This window comes from Muntiacus reevesi, chromosome X (assembly GCF_963930625.1).
Source record: "Muntiacus reevesi chromosome X, mMunRee1.1, whole genome shotgun sequence".
Taxonomy (NCBI): domain Eukaryota; kingdom Metazoa; phylum Chordata; class Mammalia; order Artiodactyla; family Cervidae; genus Muntiacus; species Muntiacus reevesi.
The window spans coordinates 130486610-130499072 of NC_089271.1; positions in this window are offsets into that span (position 1 = coordinate 130486610).

The window sequence follows — 12463 nt, forward strand, 5'->3', positions numbered from 1 at the left end:
TGAATATTCAGGAATCAATAAGGGCCAGAGGGTTCCTGACAGATCCAAAACAGCACAAAGGAAGCCTCTTGTTAAATGCTTCCTGACAGGTAATCATCATCACTTATCTAATTTTAGAACATTTTCACCACCTCAAAAAGAAATCCCACAGCCATTAGCACTCAATTCCCATTCCCTTCCAACCTTCCCAGCTCTTGGCAATACTAATGTACTCTCTGTCTCTGTAGATTTCCCTCTTCTGGACACTTCATAAAATTAGAATCATACAATATATGATCTTTGGTGACTGGTTTCTCTCACTTAGCATCATGTTTTCAAAGTTAATCCAAGTTGTAGCATGTATCAGTACTTTATTCCTTTTGATTGCAGGATAATATCCCATTGTCTAGATACACTACATTTAAGTCATCAATATTCACTGATTGATGGACATTTGGATTGTTCTGACTTTTGGGCTATTATGATTCATGCTGCTATGAACATTCATGTACTGGTTTTTGAGTCAATGTATGTATTCATTTCTCTTGGGTCTATATCTAGGAATGGAATTGCTGGGTCATATGGTAGCTCTGTGCTTAACATTTGAGGAACTGCCAGGCTGCTTTCCAAAGTGGCTGCACCCTTATACATCACTGCCAGTTATGAATGAGGGTTTCTATGTCTCCACTTATTTGCCAACACTTGTTATTATACGTCGTTTTGCTTATAGCCATCTTAGCAGGTGTGAAGTAGGTCTATCTCAGGATTCAAAGTACAGTTCACTGAAGGCTAATGAAGTTGAACATCTTTTCATAAAATTATCCACAACTTGTCTATTTTCTTTGGAGAAATGTCTATTCAGATCCTTTGCTTCTTCTTCTTCTTGTTTTTTTAACTTTTACTTACTTATTCGGCTACACCAGATCTATGTTGCAGCACATAGGACCTTCAGTTGCAGCATGCAAACTCAGTGGCATCATGTGGGATCTAGTTCCCTGACCAGGGATCAAATCCCAGCCTCCTGCACTGGGATTGCTGAGTCTTAGACACTGGATCACCAGGGAAGTCCCTCCTTTGCTTATTCTTTTATGTTTTTTTTTCTGAGGTTTAGTTTTTTTTTTGTTTTTTTTTTAGGTATAGCTGACATATTAACATTGTATTAGTTCAGGTATGCTGCTGCTTCTGCTAAGTTGCTTCAGTTGTGTCCAACTCTTTGCGACCCCATAGACGACAGACCACCAGGCTCCCCTGTCCCTGGGATTCTCCAGACAAGAACACTGGAGTGGCTTGCCATTTCCTTCTCCAATGCATGAAAGTGAAAAGTGATAGTGAAGTCGCTCAGTTGTGTCTGACTCCTAGCGACCCCATGGACTGCAGCCTACCAGGTTCCTCCGTCCATGGGATTTTCCAGGCAAGAGTACTGGAGTGGGGTGCCATTGCTTTCTCTGTAGTTCAGGTACACAACATAATAATTTGATGTTTGTTTATATTGTGAAATGATCACCATAATAAGTCCATCACCGTGTATTAGTCACTTCAGTTCAGTTGCTCAGTAGTGTCTGACTCGGCAATCCCATGGACTGCAGCACACCAGGCTTCCCTATCCGTCACCAACTCCCAGAGCCTACTCAAACTCATGTCCATGGCATTGGTGATGCCATCCAACCATCTCATCCTCTGTCGTCCCCCTCTCCTCCTGCCCTCAATCTTTCCCAACATCAGGGTCTTTTCAAATGAGTCAGTTCTTCACATCAGGTGGCCATAGTATTGGAGTTTCAGCTTCAGCATCAATCCTTCCAATGAATATTCAGTACTGAATTCCTTTAGGATTGGCTGGTTGGATCTCCTTGCAGTCCAAGGGACTCTCAAGAGTCTTCTCCAACACCACAGTTCAAAAGCATCAATTCTTCGGTGCTCAGCTTTCTTTGTAGTCCAACACTCACATCCATACGTGACTACTGGAAAAACCATAGCTTTGACTAGATGGACCTTTGTTGGCAAAGCAATGTCTCTGCTTTTTAATATGCTTTCTAGGTTTGTCATGGCTTTTCTTCCAAGGAGCAAGTGTCTTTTAATTTCATGACTGCAGTTGTTGCCTAGACTATCTTTAAGCTCAACTGTTCCTTTCCCAGGGAACTGTTACTCAGGGTACAAGGCCTAGGAAAGTTTTCCAAACCCACATCTGATTAACTTGTTACTCTTCCATGGTCTCTCAGTACTCTGTGCCTATGGACCTCTGCTTACTGCATGGCACATCTCCTCTAGAAAAAAATTGGAAATGTGTCTGTCTCCCTCACCAGACTGGAAGCTCCCTGAGGGCACCAACAGATCTAGGTCATCTCTATTTTTCCAGCAGCCATCATAGATTGGCCTGAGCAAAGAGGGGAGTGTTAGATTTTATTGAATAAACAAACAAGGGCCCATGCTCCACTGATGCTCAAGCCAGTGTGTTTTTGACACTATTAAATGAAGAGGCAAGAGAAGAGTTTGTATACACTGGTCATAGCTGTATAGAAACAGACATGTGGGCTTTGAATATTAAGAGATATTTAGGAGGTGAGATAGATTGGTTTTTGCAAGATTGATATGAGAGTTGAAGAAGAAAGAAGACTCCTATTTTTCTGATCTGTGTTACAGGATAGATGGTGGTTCTGTTCTCTAAGAGGTGGATCACTGATGAAAATCAGGTTGAGGGTCAAGAGCAGGAAGGGGATGATGTATTTGTTCTTGAATTTGTTGAGTTTATTTCTTTTGAAATATCTAATGCTGATGTCAGATGGATACATGAGGCTGGAGTGAGATAGTTTGGGTTGGAGGTGCAAATATGTACCACATTGGATATTGTCCTCAACACTATTTTTTATTTTTTGATGGCACCACACAGCCTGTGGGATCTTGTTTCCCCAACCAGGGATCAAACCCATGCCCCCTGCATTGGAAGCATGGAGCCTTAACCACTGGACCACCAAGAAAATCTCAATAATAGATTTAAATAGTCAGCAGAAAAGAATTTTACATGTCTCTTTATTACAGTGATCAAAAGTGGAAGGCATAGCATTAGAAGTAAAACTTAGGGAAGATGATACTGCAAAGGTGACCAAACACATGGGTTTCAAGTGGTCTAGTTTGACTGAAAAAGAGAACTCAGAGTACCCAGGAGAATGAATGAACTGCATGTTCTCATCCAAGATGTGTGACATGGCCTGAGAAAGGGGGAGTGTTTGTTTGTGTCTGCTTGAGAAGTTTAGCAAAATTAACTAATCTAATTTACTTAAGAACTAATACAGCACTTATTATGTGCCAGTACTATTCTAAGCATTTTACAAATTTCAACATATTTCATCCTCATAACAACCCCCTAACACAGGTCATCTTATTATCATTATCTGAATTTTACAGGGAAAGAAACTAAGGCACAAAGAAGTTAAAAATTTTGCCCAAGACGCATGGCTGGCAAGGGGCATTGATACTTAAACCTAAAGGGTCTGACTCCAGAGTCCTTTTTTCTTAGTGCCAACCCACATGAATTAGGTCTCAACCAGCTTTTTATTAAATTTTTTAAAAATTTTTTATTGGAGTATACTTTATTACTGGAGAAGGAAATGGCAACCCATTCCAGCATTCTTGCCTGGAAACTTCCATGAACAGAGACGTCTGGAGGGCTACAGTCCATGGGGTCACAAACAGTCAGACACAGCTGAGCAATTAACACAAAGCATGTGGCCAATTAACCTTGTTGTGATAGTTTCAGGAGAACAGGGAAGGGACTCAGCCATACACATGCATGTAGCCATTCTTTCCCAAACTCCCTTCCTATCCAGGCTGCCACATAACCTTGAGCAGCTCCCTGTGCTATACAGTAGATCCTTGCCCAACCAGTTTCTTTAAAAGGACTGTAAAAAGTTCTAAACATGGAAAAGTTCACTTGTTATACATAGAGCATCTGCTTTGAAAGGCAAATAAGATTTCAACAATGTATTCAATCTAAGAGAAATTTGGTGGGCCCAGCTGTCATTGCTGCATGCCTCATGCCATGAATTTTGCAAGTCCGGTTCACCACGTGATGTGATGGAGAAAGCAATAAAGACTATGAATTTCCTCTGTGCTCACATCTTTAATCATGAGTGCTTTAGGAGCTATTTAGAAGAGATTGATCCCAGGTATGGAGATTTACTGAGCTGCCATCTCCAATCAAGGACTTTTTGGAATCAGAGGCCCCAAATCCAATTTGCTAGACCTCCAGTGATTCACAAGATTATATTTCCTTATGGATATGACAAGACATCGGAGCACATTGAACTTGAAACTGCAGGGGACAAACATACGCTCTGTTGATTTGTTCAAGGAAATGCAGACGCTACCTGGACACCTGGATGGGCAGATGGGGACTGGAATTCCCTCTTTTTCCACTGCTGAACTGTCTTGGGTTCAATGCATTCCTAGATTGTACAGAAGTCTGTAATAGATTTGGTGGAAAAGAAGTCACAATTTTGTGATGGTTCCCTTCCCTGGATGTAGGAGGAGGGATACAGAGGAGAGTCCACACCACAGGATCCCGCGAGCCCGGGACTCGAAGAGGGAGTCTCTTACCTCAGGCCAGATATGCAGAGTCAGGAACCTGTAAGCCAGAATGACCAGAGCAATAGCAGCAGGGGCAGAGCCAGCCTCCAGGACTGGGCCATGCTTGGCAGGTGCCAGGAATGGTTGATTGTCCTGTATTTCGTGCATCCCTGGTAGGGTGCAGACTGCCCAGCAGAGTTAAAGGCACAGTAATGGGATGGCCAGAAGAGGTTGATAGGGTTTTTTTTCTAGTATAATAGCTTTGTCCTTGCTAAGTAGCTTCAGTCATGCCTGACTCTTTGCCACTCTATGGCCTGTAGCCCACCAGGCTCCTTTGTCCATGGGATTCTCCAGGCAAGAATACGAGAGTGGGTTGTCATTCTCTTCTCCAAAGGATCTTCCCAACCCAACTCTTACGTCTCTTGCATTGCAGGAGGATTCTTTACCACTGAGCTGTCAGAGAAGACCATATAATAGCTTTTAAAAATATTTATTTGTCTATTTATTTGGCTGCATCAAGTCTTAGTTGCGGCACATGGGGTCTTCATTGCATCATGTGAGATCTTTTGTTGCAGCCTGTGGACTTAACTGCCTCACAGCATGTGGGATCTTAGTTCCCCGACCAGGAATCAAACCCATGTCCCCTGCATTGCAAGGTGGATTCTTAACCAATGGAACACCAGGGAAGCCCCCAGCATAATAGTTTTGCGTGCATGCATGCTAAGTCGCTTCAGTCAAGTTGGACTCTTTGAGACTCCATGGACTGTAGCCTGCCAGGCTCCTCTGTCCATGGGATTCTTCAGGTAAGAATACTGGAGTGGGTTGCTGTGCCCTTCTCCAGGGGATTGTCCCACCCCAGGGATCAAACCCCTATGTCTTATGTTTCCTGCATTGGCAAGAGGGTTCTTTACCACTAGTGCCACCTGGGAAGCCCATAATAGTTTTAATTCACACACCACACAATCCATCTGTTTCACAGGTTTTGGTGAGCACAGACAGTCCTTTATTTTCACAAGCAAAATATATTTTAAAAGACATTTTTATGACTGCCTTGGGAGCACAACATTAGGTTGTCACTTATTCATTTACACATTGCTTACAACTAAATCAGAAAACCTACTATTAGTGTGTGTCAACATTGAGCATCGTGAACTGGATTCATCAAGAATTTCGCAGGTGAACATTATCCCAACCTCTCAGTTTGAATGGCCAAGCTCTAAAGGTTGAGGTCTTTCTGATGCACCTGAGAGTGTGTTCTCTTTCTTAAGACTGCCGAAATGGAAACCCCCATTGGGAGTGTCTCTGGAGTCAGCATGAGACAGCCCCAGACTAAACTAGTACCCACTGTTTCAGGTCATTTTGTTAAGTGCCAGTGTTCTATTCTTATTATTGAATCAATCAAAATTGATTACTGATAAACAACAGATCTACAAATGTGCACTTTTGAGTGAATACAGTTGATTAAACTCGGGGGGATGCGTTTGTATTACTGTTTCTACAGTCTGTTTTGTGGACCAGCCAACAAGCCATATTTCACTATTACCATTAGTGTATGCAACCTGTACATATCTGTATCTTTTATTGTGTGACTTACAATGGAAAAAATGTGGATGCCATACCCCAAGCAAGCTATCCTAAAATTTCAGTTTTTTTGTCTAGATTTGTGATCAGAACGACATGGCAGACCATTTAAACCTGTCATCTCTGATAAGGGCTTAGAGAGCTTTTTTCTCTCTCTTGTTTATGGAGGAGTGATGCATTTATTTTGGAAACCAGTAGGGGAGGTGGTTGGTATGTATTATGTTTTGAAGGTTGATCTCTGGTCACCTAAATGGAAGGTCATAGGCCTTCTGGAGGTGAGCCATGAAGCTATTTATGGTGAAGTCAAATCTTCCAGGAAGCAGGAAGCAGCTTGAACTATTTGCTAACAGGTCGAAAAACACTCCGTTCAGTCCCTAAACTTCATAATATGGAAAGTGAAAGTTGCTCAGTCATGAGCAATTCTTTGCGACCCCATGGACTATACAGTCCATGGAATTCTCCAGGCTAAAATACTGGAGTGGGTAGCCTTTCCTTTCTCCAGGGGATCTTCCCAACCCAGGGATTGAATCTAGGTCTCCCGGATTGCAGGCAATTCTTTACCAGCTGAGCCAAGAGGGAAGCCCAAGAGTATATTGAAGTGGGTGCATGACATTAACCAATAACCTGCCATAATCCTGGTAGAACCTGAGCACTATTTCTGCTCTGCAAAAGTCACGTAGGTTCCCTCCAAGGAGTGGGTATCAGGCATGCCATATAAAAGCAAGCTTCCAGAAAGTGTTTTTGTCCTTTCTGCTGAGATCCCACCTGTGCTCAAGGCATGCTTATTTTTAACTTGTTTACTTCTTTTATTTTTAAAAATGTTTATCTTTTTATAATTTTTTGGCCTCACAGTGAGGCATGCGGGATCTTCCTTCCCTGACTAGGGATCAAATCCACACTGCCTGCAGTGGAAGCACGGAGTCTTAACCACTGGACCACCAGGGAAGTGCCCCTTGTTTACTTAAAAATTTTTTTATTGAACTATAGTTGATTTACAGTGTTGTGTGAATTTCTTCTGTATAGCAAAGTGATTCAATTATACATATGTGTGTGTGTGTGTGTGTTTTTACAATGGTTTGTCACAAGATATTGAATACAGTTCCCTATGCTATATGAAGGACCTCATTGTATGCTTACTTTAAAAACTACTTGCTCAAAAGTCTGTGGGAGAAGGCGAGGGTGGGATGTTTTGAGAGAACAGCATCTAAACATGTATATTATCTATGGTGAAACAGATCACCAGCCCAGGTGGGATGCATGAGACAAGTGCTCAGGCCTGGTGCACTGGGAAGACCCAGAGGAATCGGGTGGAGAGGGAGGTGGGAGGGGGGATCGGGATGGGGAACACATGTAACTCCATGGCTGATTCATGTCAATGTATGACAAAACCCACTTCAATACTGTAAAGTAATTAGCCTCCAACTAATAAAAATAAATGAAAAAAAAACTACTTGCTCTTTGAGGGAGAATGGGTCCACATATATGAAAGGCTGAGTCCCTTCGTTGTTCACCTGAAACTATCACAACATTGTTAATCGGCTATACCCAACACAAAATAAAAAGTTAAAAGAATAAAAAAGGTACTTGCTCTTCAAAGTCCCCATAACCCACATCTCTGCAGGGAAAACAAAAGGTTTTTAATTCTGGAACCTACTTCCCCACCTGCTATATACACATCCATGCTCACCCTCAGCTTTTGACTCTAGTGAAAGATAATAGACTCACACCACTGGAACCCACCTCTGAACCTTTGTTTACAATCTGGCATTTCTCCACCCATTAAGTGTTTTCTTCTTAGACCTCAGCCTGATGAGATGACCATTGCCTTTCTCTTTTTCACCCAACCATCTCCTACTGCCATTCAGGCCTCAACTTAGTTATCACCATCTCTGGAAAGCCTTACTTCATTACCTGAATTGGGTACCCATCCCTTGAGGGTCTCAGAGCATCTGTGGTTTTCTTTATCATGTTGTGTTATAATGGCCTGTATGTCTTTTTCTCCCTCCACTCCCACCTAGACTGTAAGTTCCATAATAGCACTTGTACAATGCTATGTCCCCAGCATTATGTACTCTGTTCAGCAGTGCTCTGTAAACCTTTACTGAATAAATGAATCCATTCCACTGGCTTACCCACCCCTTGAAACTCTGGCTGTATCCTTGACTTGACCCCTCAGCTGCAGATTGACACTATAGGACATCTGATTTTAAGTGAGATGAGTTCCCCATGAGTGGGCCTGGCCGAATTAGCTGCAAGTCAATATGCCCCCAGGTGAATGAACCTACTTTATAAAGTTATTTAATACTTGACCAATTGAGTATGGAAAATACATGTTACAGTCAATGGTTACAATTTTATCTTAATTACTTCTAATAGGAGCAAAATACGAGGTCTGATTATCTTTTGAGGTTCTTCTTGGCAGGTGATGACAGAATGTTGTCACTAGCTTACTTTTGTAAGGCCCCTGAATGTCTCATTTGTCATGGTAGGGGGGACTATCTGTGCAGGTGATTGAAAGGCAGATTCAAATTATTGGAGCAGAAATTTTAAAAGAAGGGGCGGGCTCTTGGCAAGTCTATGTCCTATAATGGTATTTAAAATAATAAATTGAAAAGATGAGGTTAGAGTGTTACCTGACCACAAGTAGAACTCACAAGATGGTAGTACCTTGGTGAAGTCACTGACAGCCACAGTCTGTTCATCACCTTTGCAGTTTAAAACACCTCAGCTGGGGACTTCCCCAGTGGTTCAGTGGTTAAGACTTTGCCTTCCAATGCAGTGGCTGCGCATTTGATCCCTGGTTGGGGAACTAAAATCCCAAATATCTTGTGGCCGAAAACCAAAATGTAACGCAGAAGCAATATTGTAGCAAATTCAATGCAGACTTTGAAAATGGTCCACATAAAAGATACCTGAAATATAACAAAACATCTCAGCTTCAGGAAAGCTAATTCATGATAGCCAATTTCACAAAAAGTAAAGCAGAGTGCCAATTTACTAATAGACAAAAAATGCAGAACTCCAAGGGAAAAATCATAAAGGGAAATATTGATAGATTTTGACTATACAAATAATTTAACTTCTTTACCCAAAAAATCCACTATAAATAAACAATGACAAAGGGTTAATATCCTCAGTATGTAAAGATCTCATAGGACTAAAGAAGGAGAAAAAAGTGTTTCAGTATAAAAGTAGGCAAGGGACATGTGAAACGTTATTGCTGAACGATAAGAGGCCGGAATTCTTGGCCTCCGGAGGAGATGAATTCAATCCGGGGCCAGAGACGACGCTGGATCATTCAGAGTTTTTGTGTAATAAAGTTTTATTAAAGTATAAAAGAGATAGAGAAAGCTTCTGACATAGGCATCAGAAGGAGGCAGAAAGAGTACCCCCCTGCTAGTCTTCAGCTGGATGTTATATAGTCACTAGCAGTCTGTTAATGAAAAGAAAGAAATGTCTTAAAACTCAGAATGGCACCAGGCCCCTCATCCATAAATTGTATTTTGGGATAATCTTGGCACCAGATGATTCATCCCAGGCCATAAAATAATTGACTTGAATCTTGTAGAAGGACAGATTACCATACAAATAGTTTCATTTACATAGATTAGGGGAACAATAACTGAGTATAACATACTGGTTTGTCAAGTAGGTTCTGAGCCATTTGGCAAACCAACTTGAAGACAGAGTCTGGGGTAAATGCATAGCACATTAACATAGCTTAAGACAAACATTTCCATAAGAAAACTGTATTGGTTAACTCAAGGTTTGAGAATAGTTAGCTTCAGGTGAAACCAGGTGTCATTATGGCAACACAGTATTTTAAGAGAAACCTCCTTTTAAATTTGTATAGAGAAGGAAAAAAATATCGCTAGTTTGTCTCCTCCTGCTGCTTAAGAGAGATAAAAATGTCTGACACTTGCAGCCTATTTCTTCCATTTGGAGAACCTGGCCTTCCTGCCTGTTACCCTCTCACATGTATGAGAAATTCATAAAAGGAAAATATAACTGATAACTGAACATAAATCTTTCTGCTGTTAGTGGTGTGCTGAAGCCTACTGGCAGGTTTTGTGACCCCATGGACTGCAGCATGCCAGGCTTCCCTGTCCATCACCAACTCCTGGAGCTTGCTCAAGCTCATGTCCATTGAGTCAGTGATGCCATCCAACCATCTCATCCTCTGTCGTCCCCTTCTCCTCCTGCCTTCAATCTTTCTCACCATCACGGGCTTTTCCAATGAGCCAGTTCTTCACATCAGGTACGGCTTAAGACTTCATAGTGACAGTTTGACACCAATTGTTGTAAGAATATTTTTACCATGGAAGTCAGCAAATGCTACATAACTGGGTTGTTTTTTTTCCCCCTCAAAGAACCAGTTGTTAAACATTTACCAGCTCATCACTGTGTATATTCAGTGACTCTCTCTCACCTGGATCCTTTCCAACAATATTCAAACATTCTCAAGTCTTTTCTGCCATCTTTAAGGAAACCTCAGCCCCCACATCTTCCTCCAGCTACTATTCTGTCTCTGTTTTACTTCACAGTCAAACTTCTCCAAAGAATTGACTATATTTCCTGACTCCATTTAGTCATTTTCCGATCATCCTTTAAGTTAATCAAGCCAGTTTTTGCCACCACCACTCCCCTGAAACAGCTCTTGTTGAGCTCAATGATCTCCATGAACCCTAAATTCTATGAACAGTTTTCCCTTACTTTCTTTGATCTCATGGCAGTATTCAATTCTGTTGATATTTGCCTTCTTGAAATTCTCTTGTCTTTGGGCTTTGATGGCACAGGATACTGGTTTTCCTCTAACCTCTCTAACTTCTCCTTTTCAGTTCCCTTCTCAAGTTCTTCTCATTTCCCATCTAGAAATGCTGGTGTTTTCCAGGGATTAGTCTTGGGTCCTCATCTTTACTCTCTCCCTAGGCAATTTCATTTATTCTCGTGGCTTTACACATTATCTATACACCAATGACTTCTTGATTTTTATCTCTAGGCCTGACCTTTTATGGGAGCTCCAGTTGCCTACTTGACATCTTCCCCTTCAGTGTCTCAAAAGCATCTCAAACTCAAGCTAGTTCCAAACTGGAGCCAAAGATGGTCTCTCTCTTCCTCAAACTAGAGGTTCTCCAGTGTTCCCCATCTCCATAAAAAGCACCACCATATAAGCCAGAAACATAAGAGTCAACTTTGGCATCCCTGTCTTCTTCACCTCCCACATCACCAAGTCTAAGTTGTCTTTATCTTCTAAATAGTGGGCCAATAAGCTTTCTTCTCTCCATCTTTACTTCTACCACCCTAGTACAAGCCTCCATGATCTTTCAGCTGGATGACTAAAAGAGCCTCCTAACTGGCTTTCTTTTTTAATTTAATTAATTTATTTGGCTGTGCTGGGCCCTCGCCACTGTGTGGTCCCCTCTCCAGTTGCAGTGAGCAGGGACTACTCTCTAGCCACGGTGCTCGGGTTTCTCATTGCAGTGGCCTCTACCACTGTGGAGTACGGGCTCCAGGGTGCATGGGTTTAGTAGTTCTGGCTCCCAGGCTCTAGAGCACAGGTTCAATTGTAGTGGTGCATGGACTTAATTTCTGTGTGGCTTGTGGGATCTTCCTGGACCAGAGCTTGAACCCGTGTCTCCTGCATTGGCAGGTGGGTTCTTTACCACTGAGTCACCAGGAAAGCTCCCTAACTGGTTGTCTTCCTTCCTTCCTTTATTTTGGGCCATGATGTGAGGCATAGGATCTTAGTTCCTTGATCAGGGATTGAACCCATGGCCTCCACAGTGGACCATGAGGAAATTACCTTAACTGGTTTTCTGCCTCCATTTTCTTCTCTTCAATATGCTCTCCACACTGGAGCCAGGGAACTTTTCAAAATACTAGTCTGATCATGTCATACTCCTGTCTCAAATCCCTCAGTGGCTTCCCATTGCTTAGCATAAAAAATTCCAAACAGCTCCGTACGATGGCCAAGGGCCCTGAATGATTTGGCTCTATGCCCATGTCTCCAGCCTCATTGCATTCCACTCCAGTCCATCTGTACTCCAGGCACACCAGTTTCCTTTCTGTCCCTTGAATGGAGCCTCGGCACATGCTCTTCCCTTTGACTGGAATCCTCTTTCAGCTTCAGTTCTCCCTTCACCTAGCTGACTCCTATTTAACCTATAGATCTCAACTCAAACACCACTTCCTCCAAGAAGCCCCCTACACCCACAGGCTGCTGCTGCTGCTAAGTCACTTCAGTCATGTCCGATTCTGTGCAGCCCCATAGACAGCAGCCCACCAGGATCCCCGGTCCCTGGGATTCTCCAGGCAAGAACAATTCTCCAGGCAAGGAGTGGGT